Source organism: Teleopsis dalmanni, chromosome 2, assembly GCF_002237135.1.
Source record: "Teleopsis dalmanni isolate 2A chromosome 2, ASM223713v2, whole genome shotgun sequence".
In the NCBI taxonomy this organism is placed as follows: Eukaryota; Metazoa; Arthropoda; class Insecta; order Diptera; family Diopsidae; genus Teleopsis; species Teleopsis dalmanni.
This window is the reverse complement of record NC_051847.1, coordinates 108,752,761-108,773,986: the sequence shown is the minus strand read 5'-3', so window position 1 is coordinate 108,773,986 and position 21,226 is coordinate 108,752,761. Positions and strand designations below refer to the sequence as shown.

The 21,226-nt window shown below is 31.6% G+C and overlaps 2 pseudogenes; both read right to left on the bottom strand.

Annotated features, from left to right (window-relative positions):
* Positions 1-4,576: 4,576 nt before the first annotated feature.
* On the bottom strand, positions 4,577-11,385 carry LOC119675404 (annotated as a pseudogene).
* Positions 11,386-14,455: 3,070 nt separating this feature from the next.
* LOC119675402 lies at positions 14,456-17,509 on the bottom strand (annotated as a pseudogene).
* Between the last annotated feature and the right edge of the window lie 3,717 nt (positions 17,510-21,226).

Here is a 21,226-nt window from a genome sequence, read left to right as displayed (position 1 = left end):
AACAGTGAAATCGTACTCCTCTAAATCTAATCTCATTTCTGTGAGTTTAAATGATGGATTTTTCATAGCAAAGAGGTACGATAATGGACGATGGTCGCTTCTAACTAAGAATTTTGTACCATATAAGTTATGTTATCGCCTAATGCATAGCGGCTAGTTCCTGTTCAATTGTAGATTTGTTGCTTTCACCTTTGGTGAAAGATCTTGAAGCGTAGGCAATAGGGAGTTGTATCCCATTGTACTCTTGAGAAAGTACTGCTCCACATGCGAATTTACTCGCATCTGTGGTTATACATAAAATTCGCATAAAATTGTTTTTGAAAATTGGGATATTGAAGTATTCTGGGACTTACCAATGCATTTTTGACGTAAATAAATGCATCGTCACATTCTTTATTCCATTCGAACTTTACATTTTTCTTGCAGAGTCTCGTTAAAACGCGTGATTGTTCTGCAAATCGTCTATAATAGTTGCAGAATGCAACAAATCGTTTAATAGCATCTGCATTTGTTGATGTCGGATAATCTAAGATAATTTGAAATTTACTATCATCCAGCAAAATGCTTTTGTCTGTACATTTATGCCCAAGGTAAGTCACTTCGTGACCGAAAAATGAGGATTTATTTGGGTGTAATTTTAAGTTATATTTTCGACATATTTCAAATACGTCAGTTAAATTTTTTAACATATGTTTTTCTGAACACCCGAGGATTACCAAATCGTCCATGTACAGAAATGCTTGTTCGTGAGTTAAACCTAAAAATGCTATTGTCATCATTCGTTGGAATGAATTTGGAGCTATTTTTAACCCATAAGGTAGACGTTTAAAACGGAATGATCCTTTATCTGTAGAAAATGACGTAATGTCCCGTGAGTTTTCATCTAGTTCAATTTGATGGAAACCAGATGTCAAATCGAGGCAAGAGAAATATTTTGCTCTACCCAATTGGTCAAGAATATCATCTATTCTTGGCAAAGGAAATTTATATGCAATTAATTTTTTATTAATCCCCCTATAATCTACAACTAATCTCCATCTCTTGTCAGATTGTCCATTTAGTGACTTCTTTGGTACTAACAGTACAGGGCTGTTATACTCAGAAGCTGATGGTTCTATGATATTATCTTTAATTAATTTATTTACTTGCCTGGTTATTTCATATTTATGGGTATATGGTATTCTGTAATTTTTCTGATATGTTGGCTCTTTTGTTTTTAAGCGCAACTTTTGTTTGTAAAAGTTATTAACTGAGATAGATTCTGATTGAAGTGCAAATATATCTACATATTTTTTGCACACGTTTTTTAATTTTGCTGTTACAAAAGCGAGAAATTTTTTCGATAATTTCCAACTTTATTTTATCATTGGTTATTGGTGGTTTTGATATTACACTATAATCGTTAAGATCTTCTGTAATAATTTTAAGATTTGGTAGGAAGGCGTGTTGATTGGTAGTGTTGATTATACGTGCATACGTACGTTTACTTGTTGTTATTGTATTTGCTACAAAAATACCATTCTATATTTCTTGATGGGATATAAATATTTCTTCGTAGGAGTAATCTGTAACAATGGTTCTAATAACTTCAGATCTCGCCGGAAGTGAAATTGAATTTATTCTAAGGTTATTTACCATTGGTATGGCCAGATATTGAGGGAAATTATATGGTCTCAATATTAGAATGTCTTGATCTTGTTGATATTTAAGGATACAATTGTATTTTTTAAGAAAATTGAGCCCAAGTATTCCACTCGAGGGAATGGGAAAGTCATCATCGACAACATGAAAACTATGTTGTATTAGCATGTTCTCAATTTTGAGATCTGTTTCAACTTTTCCTAAAGTATATTTTATACCATCTCCTATGCCGGTAAGGCTTGTTATAGCATTTGAATTAATGCCAACTTTTTCTATTTCTTTATTTTTAATTACAGAAATATCCGCAATCGTATCAATTAAAAATGTTGATACCTTATTATTTAGTGTGGATCTAGCTAAAATGAAATTGGCAAGATTTAAATTAATATTATATATTTTTCTGTTGATGTTTTTAATTATTGAGCACCTGGGGTGGACTCGTTTTCCGCCTCTTGTATAATACGAACATTTCCTCTGTTTTGTACTCTGTTGTTCTGGTAGTTATTCCTATGATTAGGATTATATCCGCTATTACTATTGTAGCTGTTCCTATATTGCCCACGTATTCGAAATTGTACGCGTCCATTTGTTTGTCCACGTCTATAGGATTGTCCGCGTCCATTAAAATGTCCGCGTCTACTTCCGAAATGTAGTATTGCGGATGGTTGACTATTTGATTCCGTGCAGGAGTTTACGAATTTTGCTACCACCTCACTCATGTTGTTGAAAGTTCCCGATTCTATTACTAGTCGAACTCTATCGTTGCTAGTATTTTTTTTTATCGCCTTAACAGCTGCCTTAGTTGAATAAGATTCAGCTAGCGTCGGTGTAAGTCCATCTGAAATATATGCACACTGTAGCTTTTTTGTAAGCTCTTCGACTTCCTTGGCATACGTATTCGCCGGTTTGGAATTTTGACGAATATTCATCAACTTTGCAGTGATGACATCAACGGATTCGCCTTTAACTTTCTTCTTTAGAGATTCTATTACTTGTGGTATCGTCGTTTCTGATCCTGTGATCAGATTTATTGCTGCTCCTTTTAGTTTTGTCTTTATTAGGTTGATTGCAACTACGTCATTGCCATCATTGACACTGCTAAGAAGTTCTAGTGATGCTACAAAACTTACCAAATTTTCGGGAGTACCATCAAAATCTGATACGATTTTAGATGCGATTCCCAAGAACTCTATTGGTGTTTGTGGCATTTTGTTAGTGTCAATGTTTTCTGGTTTTATTAACGTGTAATTATATGAGATTTTCTCATGTATTGTATCAGGCAATTTTATTTCTATGCCTTTTTTTCAGAGGTTTTTAAAATTTTCTCTCTGTTATTTATAAAAAAACTTTAGGCTTGTTTTTTATGTTCTAAAGTAAGCCGCGAGTAGTTTACATTTAGTATTACTCGTATATTCTCCAAACTATGAAGGAGGTTGTTTATGTGCTTTTTGATAGTTTCTGATGTCGTATGCCTATTGATATTTAGGCTTTTATACGACTTGTCAAAAACTTCTTTATGGGCACTGATTTTAATTATAATCTGTTGCCAATTTATCTACCAATAGGTGATGGTGATTATAGGCAATTGATAAAGAAAAAAAATATTGATTGTAAAGCAGTTGATTTGGAAAAATAGAAAAAAGCATTTTGTGGAAGTGTACACATATATTATACACTGTCTAAATTGTGTGCAACTGACATTGCTCTCGTGTATTTTTTTTTAGTGCGTTTTTGTGTAATTGCTGTAATTTTATTGCCATTTGTGAAAATAGTATTAATATTATGACTATAAGATACCATGTAATGTCCCCCTTGTTATCTAATATTTCTAGTTCATTCACGACATTGGTTTGTGGCCTGTCAAATTTAGCTTTAGGACCGCACATATTTTATTTTGCTATCTTATTTTGCTATTTTGCTATCTAAAGGAAATGCTAACATGGACATACACTTTAAGAAAACATAGAGGTATATACATATAAAATGCAGGTTGACCACATAGATAAAGACGGTAGACGCGCGAATATTGTTGTAAAAGGCTTATCGTGCGATACAGTTTTGTCTGCTGAAAAGGAAATTCACAAACTGTGCAGTAATGTGTTGAAAGCAAATGTATCTGTGTGCACTGTAAAAAAACTACCAGGTAATGGCATTTTTATTGCAACACTTGGGTCAGAATCGCAGGCTAGACAGATATTATCTGCTGTGACGAAACTAAAAGGTACAAATATTTACATAAATAGAGATCTCACGGTGGATGAACGGTCCAGAAAACAGAATCTGCGCGCAGTAGCAAATGAGCTTAGAAGATTGCATCCTGGTGTTAAAGTTCGATTAGGTGATTACTCGCTTTTTATTCAGGACAAACCTTTCACTTGGAGAGAAAACAAAATTATTGCTGCTTCAACAGGAGATGCGAAAATGATTAATAACTTGCTTACTACAACAAGCTTTCAGTGCGATGTCAAACAAAATATAAGTAATATAAGTAATCGTCAGCTGATGGATGTCAACCCAGGAAGAAATACCCTGGACTACACTGCAGTGGATGTTGCCTTACCGGTGAATTCTAATTAGCAATTGCCAGTGTGTCAGGTGCTTTTTTATAACGTAGCTAATTTAAAAAGTAAATTTAATCATAAAAATTTTTTCACTTTTGTTAACTTATATGACATATTTTTTCTATTTGAAACACAAGTACTGGTCGAAAACCAAAATAACTTTACTTATTTCTTTCAAGATTATATATTGTGCTGGGTGGGAGCGTCTAAAATTCATAATGCTGGAAGAGCGAGTGGTGGTTGTCTTTATGGGTATAAAAAATGTTTAGAGAAGATATATTCTTTTAAATTTCTAAACTTTGGTGATAATGTTGTACTATATTCTTGTGCTAATAATGTTGACTGTTTCTTCATTCCCGGGTTTAAAGAACAACTCATGATTGTACTCTTTCAGCTGTGCCTTCCATCTTTTCATTTTAGCGTTAGTATTTTTATATATACTATATTGGTTAGAGTCTTAATTTCTTCAACACCTTGCACATAGATTATAAATTCACTCATTTCTGAATTTGTTGTATTTGATTCAGTATTATTAGCTACTGGGAGTTGACTCGGGGCAGAGATACTTGCAGCCTCAGCGTATGTCATTTTTTTAATTCATGGTGGATATCACAGTGGCTTGATTTTTAGGAAGGTTTGATTTATTTTGTCTCAAAGGGGGAAAACGGTTTATTAGCAGAGCTCTATATATTTTGCAGCATTTATAGCTTGCCGTATGATTTTCTTTTGATAAGACACATTTTAGGCTATTTTCTTCTAGCATAGGACAGTTCACAGCTCTATCTTTTGTGCAGTAATTTCGCGTGTGACTATATTTTTGACAATTGGTGCATTGGGATACGATTCTCATAGGATGAGGAGGTTCAAAAATAATTTTTGTATGGAGAAGATATGTAATATTATAAATGTCTTTATTGTTAGAAATTTCTTTTTAAAACAATTGAGAATATAGGGAACGGTCCCTTGGTAAGCTTATGTTTGATATTTTGGATATGTTCTGCTTGGTGGCCTACTTAAAGTAGCACTTGTTTAATGTCGTCAATGTCTGCTGACGGGTGCATATTTCTTAATATTACCCTTAGCCCTTTTTTGTTTTTGGGTTTATAAATATGAAATTTAGTGTTTTTTTCTTGAAGCATTTTGACTATTTTTGTGTAGGTTAATGAATCAACAGCTTGTATTCTTACCTCTTTATCTGTTAGTGCTTTTAGTGCGAAGTTCTTGTCGACAGACTCAGTAAGAGCATTGGTTAGAGTCTTAATTTCTTCAACACCTTGCACATAGATTGGTGGAGGTTTGTTAATTTTTGTATTCTTGTTGACCTCACTTTTTTCTTCTTCCATATCTACATCATCAGATCCATCATCACTATCATTTGATAACAATTCCAACCTGTTCACACTTGTGTTATTATTATTGTTAAGCTTATTGTTAAATTTTGATTTATTTTACTTATTTTCACCTTTATTTTTTGGAGTTTTTGTTTTTTGGTTTGATTATTGACTACTGCACTACTGTTGTTTGTTGTTAGTAGACGATGTTGCAGATGAGTTGCTAGCGCACCTTATAGTTGAATATGTAGTTGATATTGTATGCGACGAGTTCACGATAGAGACTTGTAGATTTTGATGTTGCTCTTGACATTGTTACAGTATTTATTGCTTGTGTGGTAGGTAGGTAGAAGTTGGAAAATGTTGCTGACATGTTGCCAGGTAATAATGTTTGGGTGAAAGAGAGCTCTTTATCAGTAATTTGCTTGTTCAATGCTTGTCGAGTAATAATTTGAATTTTTGGAGAGGCCCCGTTAAGTTTTTTGTTGTTGGCATCGTTGATAATTGATTTTGACTTTATTTTTTCATTGGCTTTGGTTGTATTTTGATTGTGATGATTTGATTGTGTGATTACATGTATATATACCGTAACTCACTTTCAATTTCGTTTAATTGTTTTTTAACATGCAAATAAATATGGATGCAAAATTCCGTTCAAATTCTTTCACAATATTACTCATAAAAATATTGGACAATAAAACTTTGCGATTAAATTTTGTGTAATTGGTTTTCACGTTTTACATCACTTCTTTTAGTTTTTCAGTTTTGAGCTTGGAAGCTTTAGTTTGCTGTCTCTATCAGCTTTTATGTATTTGTGTATAGAAAAAAGAAGTAAAATAAAAATCAACTACTGGTAAAGCTATCTGTCTCTGTCAAATTTGTTTAGTTCCACAAGTATTATTAATAATTATGTTCCACAATAAGGTGCCTTTTATAAAAGCGGTAAATCACAATTTATGTGCGCACAATTTACTTGTCGGTTTATTCACTATTTTAATAGTTTAGCATATTAAACGCGATTTATTACTCATTAACCTATTTGATCTCGTTCTTTGCATGCAGCTAATGTGTCAAACACAGGCCAACTAGTAGAACCTTTGTTGTGTCAACTCAGATGGTTTGTTGTAGTACTTAAGTGCCCTGCATGACATGGTGGCAAGCCCGGTATGCTCGCCGGTTTGGGGGTGGGGTTCTTGGCTACTCAAATCCTACTGCTGACATCTAACAAAAAAAAAACATGCCATGACTTATTCCTATCTAACTTATCATTACCTTAACCCTTAAATATTATTTCATTTCATTTTTACTTCCATAGAAAACTATATGTAAAATTATATATTAAAAAAAACTAAAAATAAAAAAAATCTACACTTCAATTTTTTTTTGCTTCATATTTCTTACTTAAAAAAAAAAAAAATTTTTCTAAAAAAAAATTAAATTCTATACTACCTCGGTAATACTACTCTTCTCTTTCCTCTTCTTCTTCTATACAGAATTCATTCCAATTTCTAACTATTTCCTACTCGAGAACTATCATGAGCCTCATTTATTCTGTTTGAATTTAAAGAAACCCTCGTCAAATAAAATGGGCATCACTCTTTTTTTATTTGCAATGATGACGGCTGCTGCCGTGGTACTTAGAGTGATCTCTTCGCTTTTACGCAGCCAGCACGTTTTACCAGGACCCCTGCCCAGGTTTCGCATCATTGATATTATGTCCTCTTTATCTATGAGGTATTGTTCACTGGATGAAAGCTGCTTTAGGGTTAAACACTTCTTCTCTGTTGCCATCTTCTAGCTATTACTAAAATATTTTATCTGTAACTCGGTATTACTGTCTCACTACTCTTGCCCAAAATAACCTCCAGCACACCCTTAGAGCTACTGATTTGTTTTTAGTTCATATTACCACTAACTATATTAGCTTAATTAAACAAATTTCACATGACTTGAAATAACCCAAACCAATAAATGACTTGCAACCAATTGTTTTATGCTTTATAAAAATTATTTTCACATTTATTGAAACTTAAAATATATGCTTACAATAGCAAAAAAAATATATAAAATAATAAAAATAATAAAAAAACTATTTATGTATTATATATATATATATACAAAAAAATTCTTGTCGATACAAAATAAGCAATATCTCTTACGAACATATGTATATCTCTTTCTTTTGACACAAGTTTCATAAATAAATAAAAAATAAAAAAAATCAAGACCTTCTTTCTGTTCATCAAATTTCAAAAAAAAAGAAAAATTTTTTTTCTATACCACTTAATTCTGTTCTACTATTTCTTTTCTCTTTTATACAACTTGTATAAATTTTACCTTAGGTACTTACTACACTCGATGAAATGACGTCACTTCTCGGGCTCCAGATACCTAGCTACAAAAAAATCAATTAAGAGAACTTATGGTAACAATAAAAAAAATGTTTAGGTAGATCAACAAATATTTGATGCACTTAAAGAGTCTTTATGTTATTTAAATTATTAATAAAGAGATTGACACTTTTTTTTTTTTTATATATTAATTACCCGAAAAAAATTCAAAATATACAATTATTGATAAATTATTAAAATTATTAAAATTGTAAGTTTTTAAACTATTGAAACTATAAATTATTAAAAATTATTAAAATTATAAATTATTAAAAATTATTAAAATTATAAATTATTAAAATTATTAAAATTATAAATTATTAAAATTATTAAAAATAATAAATTATTAAATAACAATTATAAATTATTAACTGTATTCACTGTATATATTCATAGCTGTATAGAGTATTAAAACAGAGTACCTGGTAACACCGCTACTTGCACCGCTACTAATACTGCTTCTTGCACTGCTACTAATACTGCTTCTTGCACCGCTAACAATACTGCTTCTTGCACTGCTAACAATACTGCTTCTTGCACCGCTAACAATACTGCTTCTTGCACTGCTAACAATACTGCTTCTTGTTTATATTTATTCTAGTTTTTACATTCTTTTTTTTTTTTTTCTTGGAATAAATCGTTCACAGTATTTTTTTGTTATTTAAATTATTGTTATTAGACAACTTCAAAAATTCATTTTTTTAGACAAATAAGTAATTAATTTAGGCTTTTTCTTCTTTTCTGTGTAGCAATTCACAAGAAAAAGACTCTTCACTAAACTTGTTCACAATTTTTATTTTTAAATTATTGTTATGTGATTACTGTTAAGTAACAACTTCAAAAAAAATCACTTTTAGACAAATAAGTAATTAATTTAGGTTTTTTTTCTTCTTTTCTGTGTCGTAATTCACAAGAAAAAAATGACTTTTCACTAAATTTGTTCACAATTTTTATCTTTAAATTATTATTATGTGATTACTATTAAGTGACACTTCAAAAATTCACTTTTAGACGAATAAATAATTAATTTAAGTTTTTTTTTTTTCTTTTCTATGCAGTAACTCACGAATAAAAATGACTTTTTTTAAATTTGTTCACAATTTTTATTTTTAAATTCCGCCGTATATTTTTACTCTGCTCACTAGCCAAATTCAATTCAAAAACTGTCCTCTTACAGCTCTGCTCACTAATTTTATACACCCGCTAATACCTGTAACTGGCCTTTTTTCAAAACTTTATCTCCAGTTACCCATATTGGCGGGGTCGCAAAACATTCCGTTCTCCTAACATTTTATTTGTTTCGGTCTTTTTCTACATTCCGAAAATATAATTTACAACTCCTAATTTACAAGTTCTGCTCTATTGGCAGCACTAAAACTTGTACGTTCGGACTGTGTAGGAGCTTTCGCCGCGATCTTACAAACCAAAACAAAAGACAATAATAGAATCAAAAGCTTTTAATTATTTTGCTTGGAATGTGCGCGCAATGCACATGTTAATTTCTATTTATTTTTTTATTAGTACAACCAAATAAATCAAAAAATCTAAAAAAAAAATAACAAAATTTTCTACTGCTGGCAAGGGGAATACTGAAGGGAATACTGCGTCCTATACATGCAAGGTGCTCTTGGACAGCGTGGGACAACCCAGGTAAAATCAAATTATTCTTTTCTTTTTCTTCACTAACCATACGTTTCCTTTACCTAGGCCTACATAACAGGATCGACGGGGTCGATGTTGTCTGTAAGAAATTTACATGTAGGCTATTTGTTGCTTTGTTGCTGTTGTAGTACAGATATAGCTAACGCATCTTCTTTGTCTTACGCCCAACGTGTGGCCTCGACCCATACCCTGATTCTGATCTCAAACTCTACCGCCTGAACTAGCCTGGCATTTATCGTACTTTTGGCTGATTTTAAAATTGTGTCGTGATATGTTATTTATCAATTCAAACAAACTTGTATACTATTTACTGAATATGTCTTTGGCGTGAAAGACACCTACTTATTTATAACTGCATGAAATTTAATGCAAAAAAAAAAAAGTTCTTTTGATTAGATGTCCATTTTAAGGATGCTTCAAAATTGCTGTTACCAAACACCAGTTCTACAAGTAAAACAAGTAAAAGACCACCAGCAGCAAATATATCTATTCTAGTGCTATCATAGCAGTGTGTGAATTGCTGGTATTTAACTCGTTGAAACCCATCCATTTCATATTCAGCATAAACAATTCCTTTACTATACTTTAGTGACACAGTACAATAAGCATTAACTCTGCTTCCCAGATATTTTTCCGCTCGTGAGTACTAAAATACCAATATGCCTAATCCTGTGCCTACAGTAATCAAATTGAACTGGTAGCACGTATTCCACCACCCTTATCACGAGATGTCATTTTTCTTATATTTTGCAAGGTTCTTCCATCTGATAACATTATAAACGATCGATAAACAAACACACATAGTTCATAAAAATAATAAATTATGCTAACGTTATACTGCCAGTTTGGTAACTTACGAGAACATTCCTGTTTGAAAGTTTCAGCATTAAAAATGTGCATGTAATCATTTAGCGATAAAGCAGCTATTTCCTTAAATTCGTTATTGGAACCCAATGACCGTAATTTTTCTTCTGTATGACAACCCTTCGCAGATCGTGGATTAATTGTATCAAAAATAGGACCACCGTCAGGAAACTTTATCTTCTCTTCATTAACACTCCAAAGTGCTAAACGTGAGGCTTCAGAACCTGATACTATCATCTGGTCATCTGACCAACACTTTTCCAATACTACCTCTCGATGTCTATTTTCGCCTAAGTAGACTGGATCAAGAGTCGTTAAACGACAAACAGCCATTTCTGAGGAGTTATGTGCACCAGTAGCTAGCATTGAACTACTCAGATTTACTTCTGTAGTATGTACGCTGGCTTGTAAATCAGAGTGGTTAATATTTCTATTTGATAATGTTTGAATTGTATCCACTCGCCTCACATTTACATCCTGCGTTAAAACATCTCTGGGCGTTTCTTCATAATTTACCTTACGTAAATATTTATGTTCTTCTTCACGTGTACACGGACAAACACTTATCAAGGTTGAAGAATTCGAGAACTTCTCTTGTTGATATAACGTTTTCTCGTCACAACCAAGATCATCTGGTTTATCTGGTCTCTCACTATCCGCCTGGTCTTCCACTGATAAATCTTGCATGTGCGCTGTCATTGAAAACATTTCTGGTATACTCCCTTTTGGTAACTTTACCTCTTCTGGTGGTGCTACTGTTTCACCCGTAGCTCTGCGCAATGCGACTATTTCCTTACGCATTTCAGTCATCCATATTGCCAAATCCTCGTTTCGTTTCATCATCATATACATCATTTGTTTTAGTTGCTCCATACTCACCTGTTGAGCTTGTCCAGCTCTATTCGGTTGTATCTTATTTTCAAGTTCTATTTCCATGGCAAGTATATATTATCTCATAGTATTACAAACTCTTTTAAGTTGTCTTGATTGTTGGTTAGTAAAATATTCCTAAATTACTTAATTACATTGATTAATTATTGTATAAGTCAAATTATTTGACTATAATAATTTAATTGAATTCGAAAATTGGTATCAATTAAGGCTCAGGGGGGTATTTCAGTGTTGCGACCATACTCAATTTAAACTACTTCTTCTAACACTCCTTTTCTCTATCTTATTCAAAATTAAAAAAAAAATAACAAAATACTAATAATGTACCATATAAAAACAATGAATTATAATGATAAAACTTAATAATCTTAATGCAATACTTTATTGCAGGTTACAACTGATAAGGATGTAACAATTATAATGATTTAGCTCTAGGTGTGTTTTACGGTTAACGTCTTTATTGGCAGGCTTAACAAAAAAAAACTACAAGTACATCGAAACAAATACCCAAAAAGAAAAAGAAGAGAAGAGAAAAAAAAAAAAACTACCTGAAATAACAGTTTCTGTCACCGTCTCTGTCATATCGTCCTGTCGTTCTGTAGTCAACCCATGTATCATTCGATAAGTAAGTCAATCCTATGGGCTTAATCACAACAGTACCTACATCTATCATTACTCAGGTACGGATGAAAGAGTTCCTGTGATTGACTTTTAAAAAAAACTTTGAAGACTTAGTTTTACTCTGAACTGGTTCACGGTAAAACGACTTCCTATTTAAATAAAATAAGCTACACTAGTACTGCAATATCTACTCCGTTTAAACAGAAAATAGGCAAGACAATTGTTAGTCAACCCACCGGGTTTAACTAACCATACTGTATAGTAAACATTAAAGAAAACTAATTAAAATTTCCTATCAAAAGTAATCTACAAAAAAACTACGTGACACCGCAATGTATAATTTGTTTTAACAAACTTTTACAAGACGACTGTTAGCTAAGCCACTGGCTAATCACTACCTATGCCACTTAACGCTGCTTGATCCATAAAGGATATATAAAACCTCTTGTGTTAGTCTCTGTTGTCTGTCCCATGTTGTCCCTGTCGCTCTCATTGGTGAATTGGTTATGGTTAATAGTACTTCACACGATTGACGGCAAATAAATCAACCATCACTATACAACACCGCAATACCCCTTCCATCTGAACAGAAATCAGGCAAGACGATTGTAGACTTCTTAACCCACCGGGTTACAGTTAACTATATTGTATAGTGGATGCACTCCATTTGTTATGCGACCAACTCGAATCCTTCCGTCTGTCTTCATTTTGTCATCTGTTGGTAGGTTGCTCTGTTATTTCGTCGTTGTCTCGTCGTTCGTGTTCTCATCGTTCGTGTACGTTGGGCGCCATGTGTTGTGTCAACTCAGATGGTTTGTTGTAGTACTTAAGTGCCCTGCATGACATGGTGGCAAGCCCGGTATGCTCGCCGGTTTGGGAGTGGGATTCTTGGCTACTCAAATCCTACTGCTGACATCTAACAAAAAAAAAACATGCCATGACTTATTCCTATCTAACTTATCATTACCTTAACCCTTAAATATTATTTCATTTCATTTTTACTTCCATAGAAAACTATATGTAAAATTATATATTAAAAAAAACTAAAAATAAAAAAATCTACACTTCAATTTTTTTTTGCTTCATATTTCTTACTTAAAAAAAAAAAAAAAATTTTTCTAAAAAAAAATTAAATTCTATACTACCTCGGTAATACTACTCTTCTCTTTCCTCTTCTTCTTCTATATAGAATTCATTCCAATTTCTAACTATTTCCTACTCGAGAACTATCATGAGCCTCATTTATTCTGTTTGAATTTAAAGAAACCCTCGTCAAATAAAATGGGCATCACTCTTTTTTTATTTGCAATGATGACGGCTGCTGCCGTGGTACTTAGAGTGATCTCTTCGCTTTTACGCAGCCAGCACGTTTTACCAGGACCCATGCCCAGGTTTCGCATCATTGATATTATGTCCTCTTTATCTATGAGGTATTGTTCACTGGATGAAAGCTGCTTTAGGGTTAAACACTTCTTCTCTGTTGCCATCTTCTAGCTATTACTAAAATATTTTATCTGTAACTCGGTATTACTGTCTCACTACTCTTGCCCAAAATAACCTCCAGCACACCCTTAGAGCTACTGATTTGTTTTTAGTTCATATTACCACTAACTATATTAGCTTAATTAAACAAATTTCACATGCCTCGAAATAACCCAAACCAATAAATGACTTGCAACCAATTGTTTTATGCTTTATAAAAATTATTTTTACATTTATTGAAACTTAAAATATATGCTTACAATAGCAAAAAAAATATATAAAATAATAAAAATAATAAAAAAACTATTTATGTATTATATATATATATATACAAAAAAATTCTTGTCGATACAAAATAAGCAATATCTCTTACGAACATATGTATATCTCTTTCTTTTGACACAAGTTTCATAAATAAATAAAAAATAAAAAAAATCAAGACCTTCTTTCTGTACATCAAATTTCAAAAAAAAAGAAAAATTTTTTTTCTATACCACTTAATTCTGTTCTACTATTTCTTTTCTCTTTTATACAACTTGTATAAATTTTACCTTAGGTACTTACTACACTCGATGAAATGACGTCACTTCTCGGGCTCCAGATACCTAGCTACAAAAAAATCAATTAAGAGAACTTATGGTAACAATAAAAAAAATGTTTAGGTAGATCAACAAATATTTGATGCACTTAAAGAGTCTTTATGTTATTTAAATTATTAATAAAGAGATTGACACTTTTTTTTTTTTTATATATTAATTACCCGAAAAAAATTCAAAATATACAATTATTGATAAATTATTAAAATTATTAAAATTGTAAGTTTTTAAACTATTGAAACTATAAATTATTAAAAATTATTAAAATTATAAATTATTAAAAATTATTAAAATTATAAATTATTAAAATTATTAAAATTATAAATTATTAAAATTATTAAAAATAATAAATTATTAAATAACAATTATAAATTATTAACTGTATTCACTGTATATATTCATAGCTGTATAGAGTATTAAAACAGAGTACCTGGTAACACCGCTACTTGCACCGCTACTAATACTGCTTCTTGCACTGCTACTAATACTGCTTCTTGCACCGCTAACAATACTGCTTCTTGCACTGCTAACAATACTGCTTCTTGCACCGCTAACAATACTGCTTCTTGCACTGCTAACAATACTGCTTCTTGTTTATATTTATTCTAGTTTTTACATTCTTTTTTTTTTTTTTCTTGGAATAAATCGTTCACAGTATTTTTTTGTTATTTAAATTATTGTTATTAGACAACTTCAAAAATTCATTTTTTTAGACAAATAAGTAATTAATTTAGGCTTTTTCTTCTTTTCTGTGTAGCAATTCACAAGAAAAAGACTCTTCACTAAACTTGTTCACAATTTTTATTTTTAAATTATTGTTATGTGATTACTGTTAAGTAACAACTTCAAAAAAAATCACTTTTAGACAAATAAGTAATTAATTTAGGTTTTTTTTCTTCTTTTCTGTGTCGTAATTCACAAAAAAAAAATGACTTTTCACTAAATTTGTTCACAATTTTTATCTTTAAATTATTATTATGTGATTACTATTAAGTGACACTTCAAAAATTCACTTTTAGACGAATAAATAATTAATTTAAGTTTTTTTTTTTTCTTTTCTATGCAGTAACTCACGAATAAAAATGACTTTTTTTAAATTTGTTCACAATTTTTATTTTTAAATTCCGCCGTATATTTTTACTCTGCTCACTAGCCAAATTCAATTCAAAAACTGTCCTCTTACAGCTCTGCTCACTAATTTTATACACCCGCTAATACCTGTAACTGGCCTTTTTTCAAAACTTTATCTCCAGTTACCCATATTGGCGGGGTCGCAAAACATTCCGTTCTCCTAACATTTTATTTGTTTCGGTCTTTTTCTACATTCCGAAAATATAATTTACAACTCCTAATTTACAAGTTCTGCTCTATTGGCAGCACTAAAACTTGTACGTTCGGACTGTGTAGGAGCTTTCGCCGCGATCTTACAAACCAAAACAAAAGACAATAATAGAATCAAAAGCTTTTAATTATTTTGCTTGGAATGTGCGCGCAATGCACATGTTAATTTCTATTTATTTTTTTATTAGTACAACCAAATAAATCAAAAAATCTAAAAAAAAAATAACAAAATTTTCTACTGCTGGCAAGGGGAATACTGAAGGGAATACTGCGTCCTATACATGCAAGGTGCTCTTGGACAGCGTGGGACAACCCAGGTAAAATCAAATTATTCTTTTCTTTTTCTTCACTAACCATACGTTTCCTTTACCTAGGCCTACATAACAGGATCGACGGGGTCGATGTTGTCTGTAAGAAATTTACATGTAGGCTATTTGTTGCTTTGTTGCTGTTGTAGTACAGATATAGCTAACGCATCTTCTTTGTCTTACGCCCAACGTGTGGCCTCGACCCATACCCTGATTCTGATCTCAAACTCTACCGCCTGAACTAGCCTGGCATTTATCGTACTTTTGGCTGATTTTAAAATTGTGTCGTGATATGTTATTTATCAATTCAAACAAACTTGTATACTATTTACTGAATATGTCTTTGGCGTGAAAGACACCTACTTATTTATAACTGCATGAAATTTAATGCAAAAAAAAAAAAGTTCTTTTGATTAGATGTCCATTTTAAGGATGCTTCAAAATTGCTGTTACCAAACACCAGTTCTACAAGTAAAACAAGTAAAAGACCACCAGCAGCAAATATATCTATTCTAGTGCTATCATAGCAGTGTGTGAATTGCTGGTATTTAACTCGTTGAAACCCATCCATTTCATATTCAGCATAAACAATTCCTTTACTATACTTTAGTGACACAGTACAATAAGCATTAACTCTGCTTCCCAGATATTTTTCCGCTCGTGAGTACTAAAATACCAATATGCCTAATCCTGTGCCTACAGTAATCAAATTGAACTGGTAGCACGTATTCCACCACCCTTATCACGAGATGTCATTTTTCTTATATTTTGCAAGGTTCTTCCATCTGATAACATTATAAACGATCGATAAACAAACACACATAGTTCATAAAAATAATAAATTATGCTAACGTTATACTGCCAGTTTGGTAACTTACGAGAACATTCCTGTTTGAAAGTTTCAGCATTAAAAATGTGCATGTAATCATTTAGCGATAAAGCAGCTATTTCCTTAAATTCGTTATTGGAACCCAATGACCGTAATTTTTCTTCTGTATGACAACCCTTCGCAGATCGTGGATTAATTGTATCAAAAATAGGACCACCGTCAGGAAACTTTATCTTCTCTTCATTAACACTCCAAAGTGCTAAACGTGAGGCTTCAGAACCTGATACTATCATCTGGTCATCTGACCAACACTTTTCCAATACTACCTCTCGATGTCTATTTTCGCCTAAGTAGACTGGATCAAGAGTCGTTAAACGACAAACAGCCATTTCTGAGGAGTTATGTGCACCAGTAGCTAGCATTGAACTACTCAGATTTACTTCTGTAGTATGTACGCTGGCTTGTAAATCAGAGTGGTTAATATTTCTATTTGATAATGTTTGAATTGTATCCACTCGCCTCACATTTACATCCTGCGTTAAAACATCTCTGGGCGTTTCTTCATAATTTACCTTACGTAAATATTTATGTTCTTCTTCACGTGTACACGGACAAACACTTATCAAGGTTGAAGTATTCGAGAACTTCTCTTGTTGATATAACGTTTTCTCGTCACAACCAAGATCATCTGGTTTATCTGGTCTCTCACTATCCGCCTGGTCTTCCACTGATAAATCTTGCATGTGCGCTGTCATTGAAAACATTTCTGGTATACTCCCTTTTGGTAACTTTACCTCTTCTGGTGGTGCTACTGTTTCACCCGTAGCTCTGCGCAATGCGACTATTTCCTTACGCATTTCAGTCATCCATATTGCCAAATCCTCGTTTCGTTTCATCATCATATACATCATTTGTTTTAGTTGCTCCATACTCACCTGTTGAGCTTGTCCAGCTCTATTCGGTTGTATCTTATTTTCAAGTTCTATTTCCATGGCAAGTATATATTATCTCATAGTATTACAAACTCTTTTAAGTTGTCTTGATTGTTGGTTAGTAAAATATTCCTAAATTACTTAATTACATTGATTAATTATTGTATAAGTCAAATTATTTGACTATAATAATTTAATTGAATTCGAAAATTGGTATCAATTAAGGCTCAGGGGGGTATTTCAGTGTTGCGACCATACTCAATTTAAACTACTTCTTCTAACACTCCTTTTCTCTATCTTATTCAAAATTAAAAAAAAAATAACAAAATACTAATAATGTACCATATAAAAACAATGAATTATAATGATAAAACTTAATAATCTTAATGCAATACTTTATTGCAGGTTACAACTGATAAGGATGTAACAATTATAATGATTTAGCTCTAGGTTGGCAGGCTTAACAAAAAAAAACTACAAGTACATCGAAACAAATACCCAAAAAGAAAAAGAAGAGAAGAGAGAAAAAAAACTACCTGAAATAACAGTTTCTGTCACCGTCTCTGTCATATCGTCCTGTCGTTCTGTAGTCAACCCATGTATCATTCGATAAGTAAGTCAATCCTATGGGCTTAATCACAACAGTACCTAAATCTATCATTACTCAGGTACGGATGAAAGAGTTCCTGTGATTGACTTTTAAAAAAAACTTTGAAGACTTAGTTTTACTCTGAACTGGTTCACGGTAAAACGACTTCCTATTTAAATAAAATAAGCTACACTAGTACTGCAATATCTACTCCGTTTAAACAGAAAATAGGCAAGACAATTGTTAGTCAACCCACCGGGTTTAACTAACCATACTGTAAAGTAAACATTAAAGAAAACTAATTAAAATTTCCTATCAAAAGTAATCTACAAAAAAACTACGTGACACCGCAATGTATAATTTGTTTTAACAAACTTTTACAAGACGACTGTTAGCTAAGCCACTGGCTAATCACTACCTATGCCACTTAACGCTGCTTGATCCATAAAGGATATATAAAACCTCTTGTGTTAGTCTCTGTTGTCTGTCCCATGTTGTCCCTGTCGCCCTCATTGGTGAATTGGTTATGGTTAATAGTACTTCACACGATTGACGGCAAATAAATCAACCATCACTATACAACACCGCAATAACCCTTCCATCTGAACAGAAATCAGGCAAGACGATTGTAGACTTCTTAACCCACCGGGTTACAGTTAACTATATTGTATAGTGGATGCACTCCATTTGTTATGCGACCAACTCGAATCCTTCCGTCTGTCTTCATTTTGTCATCTGTTGGTAGGTTGCTCTGTTATTTCGTCGTTGTCTCGTCGTTCGTGTTCTCATCGTTCGTGTACGTTGGGCGCCATTTGTTGTGTCAACTCAGATGGTTTGTTGTAGTACTTAAGTGCCCTGCATGACATGGTGGCAAGCCCGGTATGCTCGTCGGTTTGGGAGTGGTATTCTTGGCTACTCAAATCCTACTGCTGACATCTAACAAAAAAAAAACATGCCATGACTTATTCCTATCTAACTTATCATTACCTTAACCCTTAAATATTATTTCATTTCATTTTTACTTCCATAGAAAACTATATGTAAAATTATATATTAAAAAAAACTAAAAATAAAAAAAATCTACACTTCAATTTTTTTTTGCTTCATATTTCTTACTTAAAAAAAAAAAAAAATTTTTCTAAAAAAAAATTAAATTCTATACTACCTCGGTAATACTACTCTTCTCTTTCCTCTTCTTCTTCTATATAGAATTCATTCCAATTTCTAACTATTTCCTACTCGAGAACTATCATGAGCCTCATTTATTCTGTTTGAATTTAAAGAAACCCTCGTCAAATAAAATGGGCATCACTCTTTTTTTATTTGCAATGATGACGGCTGCTGCCGTGGTACTTAGAGTGATCTCTTCGCTTTTACGCAGCCAGCACGTTTTACCAGGACCCATGCCCAGGTTTCGCATCATTGATATTATGTCCTCTTTATCTATGAGGTATTGTTCACTGGATGAAAGCTGCTTTAGGGTTAAACACTTCTTCTCTGTTGCCATCTTCTAGCTATTACTAAAATATTTTATCTGTAACTCGGTATTACTGTCTCACTACTCTTGCCCAAAATAACCTCCAGCACACCCTTAGAGCTACTGATTTGTTTTTAGTTCATATTACCACTAACTATATTAGCTTAATTAAACAAATTTCACATGCCTCGAAATAACCCAAACCAATAAATGAATTGCAACCAATTGTTTTATGCTTTATAAAAATTATTTTTACATTTATTGAAACTTAAAATATATGCTTACAATAGCAAAAAAAATATATAAAATAATAAAAATAATAAAAAAACTATTTATGTATTATATATATATATATACAAAAAAATTCTTGTCGATACAAAATAAGCAATATCTCTTACGAACATATGTATATCTCTTTCTTTTGACACAAGTTTCATAAATAAATAAAAAATAAAAAAAATCAAGACCTTCTTTCTGTACATCAAATTTCAAAAAAAAAGAAAAATTTTTTTTCTATACCACTTAATTCTGTTCTACTATTTCTTTTCTCTTTTATACAACTTGTATAAATTTTACCTTAGGTACTTACTACACTCGATGAAATGACGTCACTTCTCGGGCTCCAGATACCTAGCTACAAAAAAATCAATTAAGAGAACTTATGGTAACAATAAAAAAAATGTTTAGGTAGATCAACAAATATTTGATGCACTTAAAGAGTCTTTATGTTATTTAAATTATTAATAAAGAGATTGACACTTTTTTTTTTTTTATATATTAATTACCCGAAAAAAATTCAAAATATACAATTATTGATAAATTATTAAAATTATTAAAATTGTAAGTTTTTAAACTATTGAAACTATAAATTATTAAAAATTATTAAAATTATAAATTATTAAAAATTATTAAAATTATAAATTATTAAAATTATTAAAATTATAAATTATTAAAATTATTAAAAATAATAAATTATTAAATAACAATTATAAATTATTAACTGTATTCACTGTATATATCCATAGCTGTATAGAGTATTAAAACAGAGTACCTGGTAACACCGCTACTTGCACCGCTACTAATACTGCTTCTTGCACTGCTACTAATACTGCTTCTTGCACCGCTAACAATACTGCTTCTTGCACTGCTAACAATACTGCTTCTTGCACCGCTAACAATACTGCTTCTTGCACTGCTAACAATACTGCTTCTTGTTTATATTTATTCTAGTTTTTACATTCTTTTTTTTTTTTTTTCTTGGAATAAATCGTTCACAGTATTTTTTTGTTATTTAAATTATTGTTATTAGACAACTTCAAAAATTCATTTTTTTAGACAAATAAGTAATTAATTTAGGCTTTTTCTTCTTTTCTGTGTAGCAATTCACAAGAAAAAGACTCTTCACTAAACTTGTTCACAATTTTTATTTTTAAATTATTGTTATGTGATTACTGTTAAGTAACAACTTCAAAAAAAATCACTTTTAGACAAATAAGTAATTAATTTAGGTTTTTTTTCTTCTTTTCTGTGTCGTAATTCACAAGAAAAAAATGACTTTTCACTAAATTTGTTCACAATTTTTATCTTTAAATTATTATTATGTGATTACTATTAAGTGACACTTCAAAAATTCACTTTTAGACGAATAAATAATTAATTTAAGTTTTTTTTTCTTCTTTTCTATGCAGTAACTCACACGAAAAAAAATGAC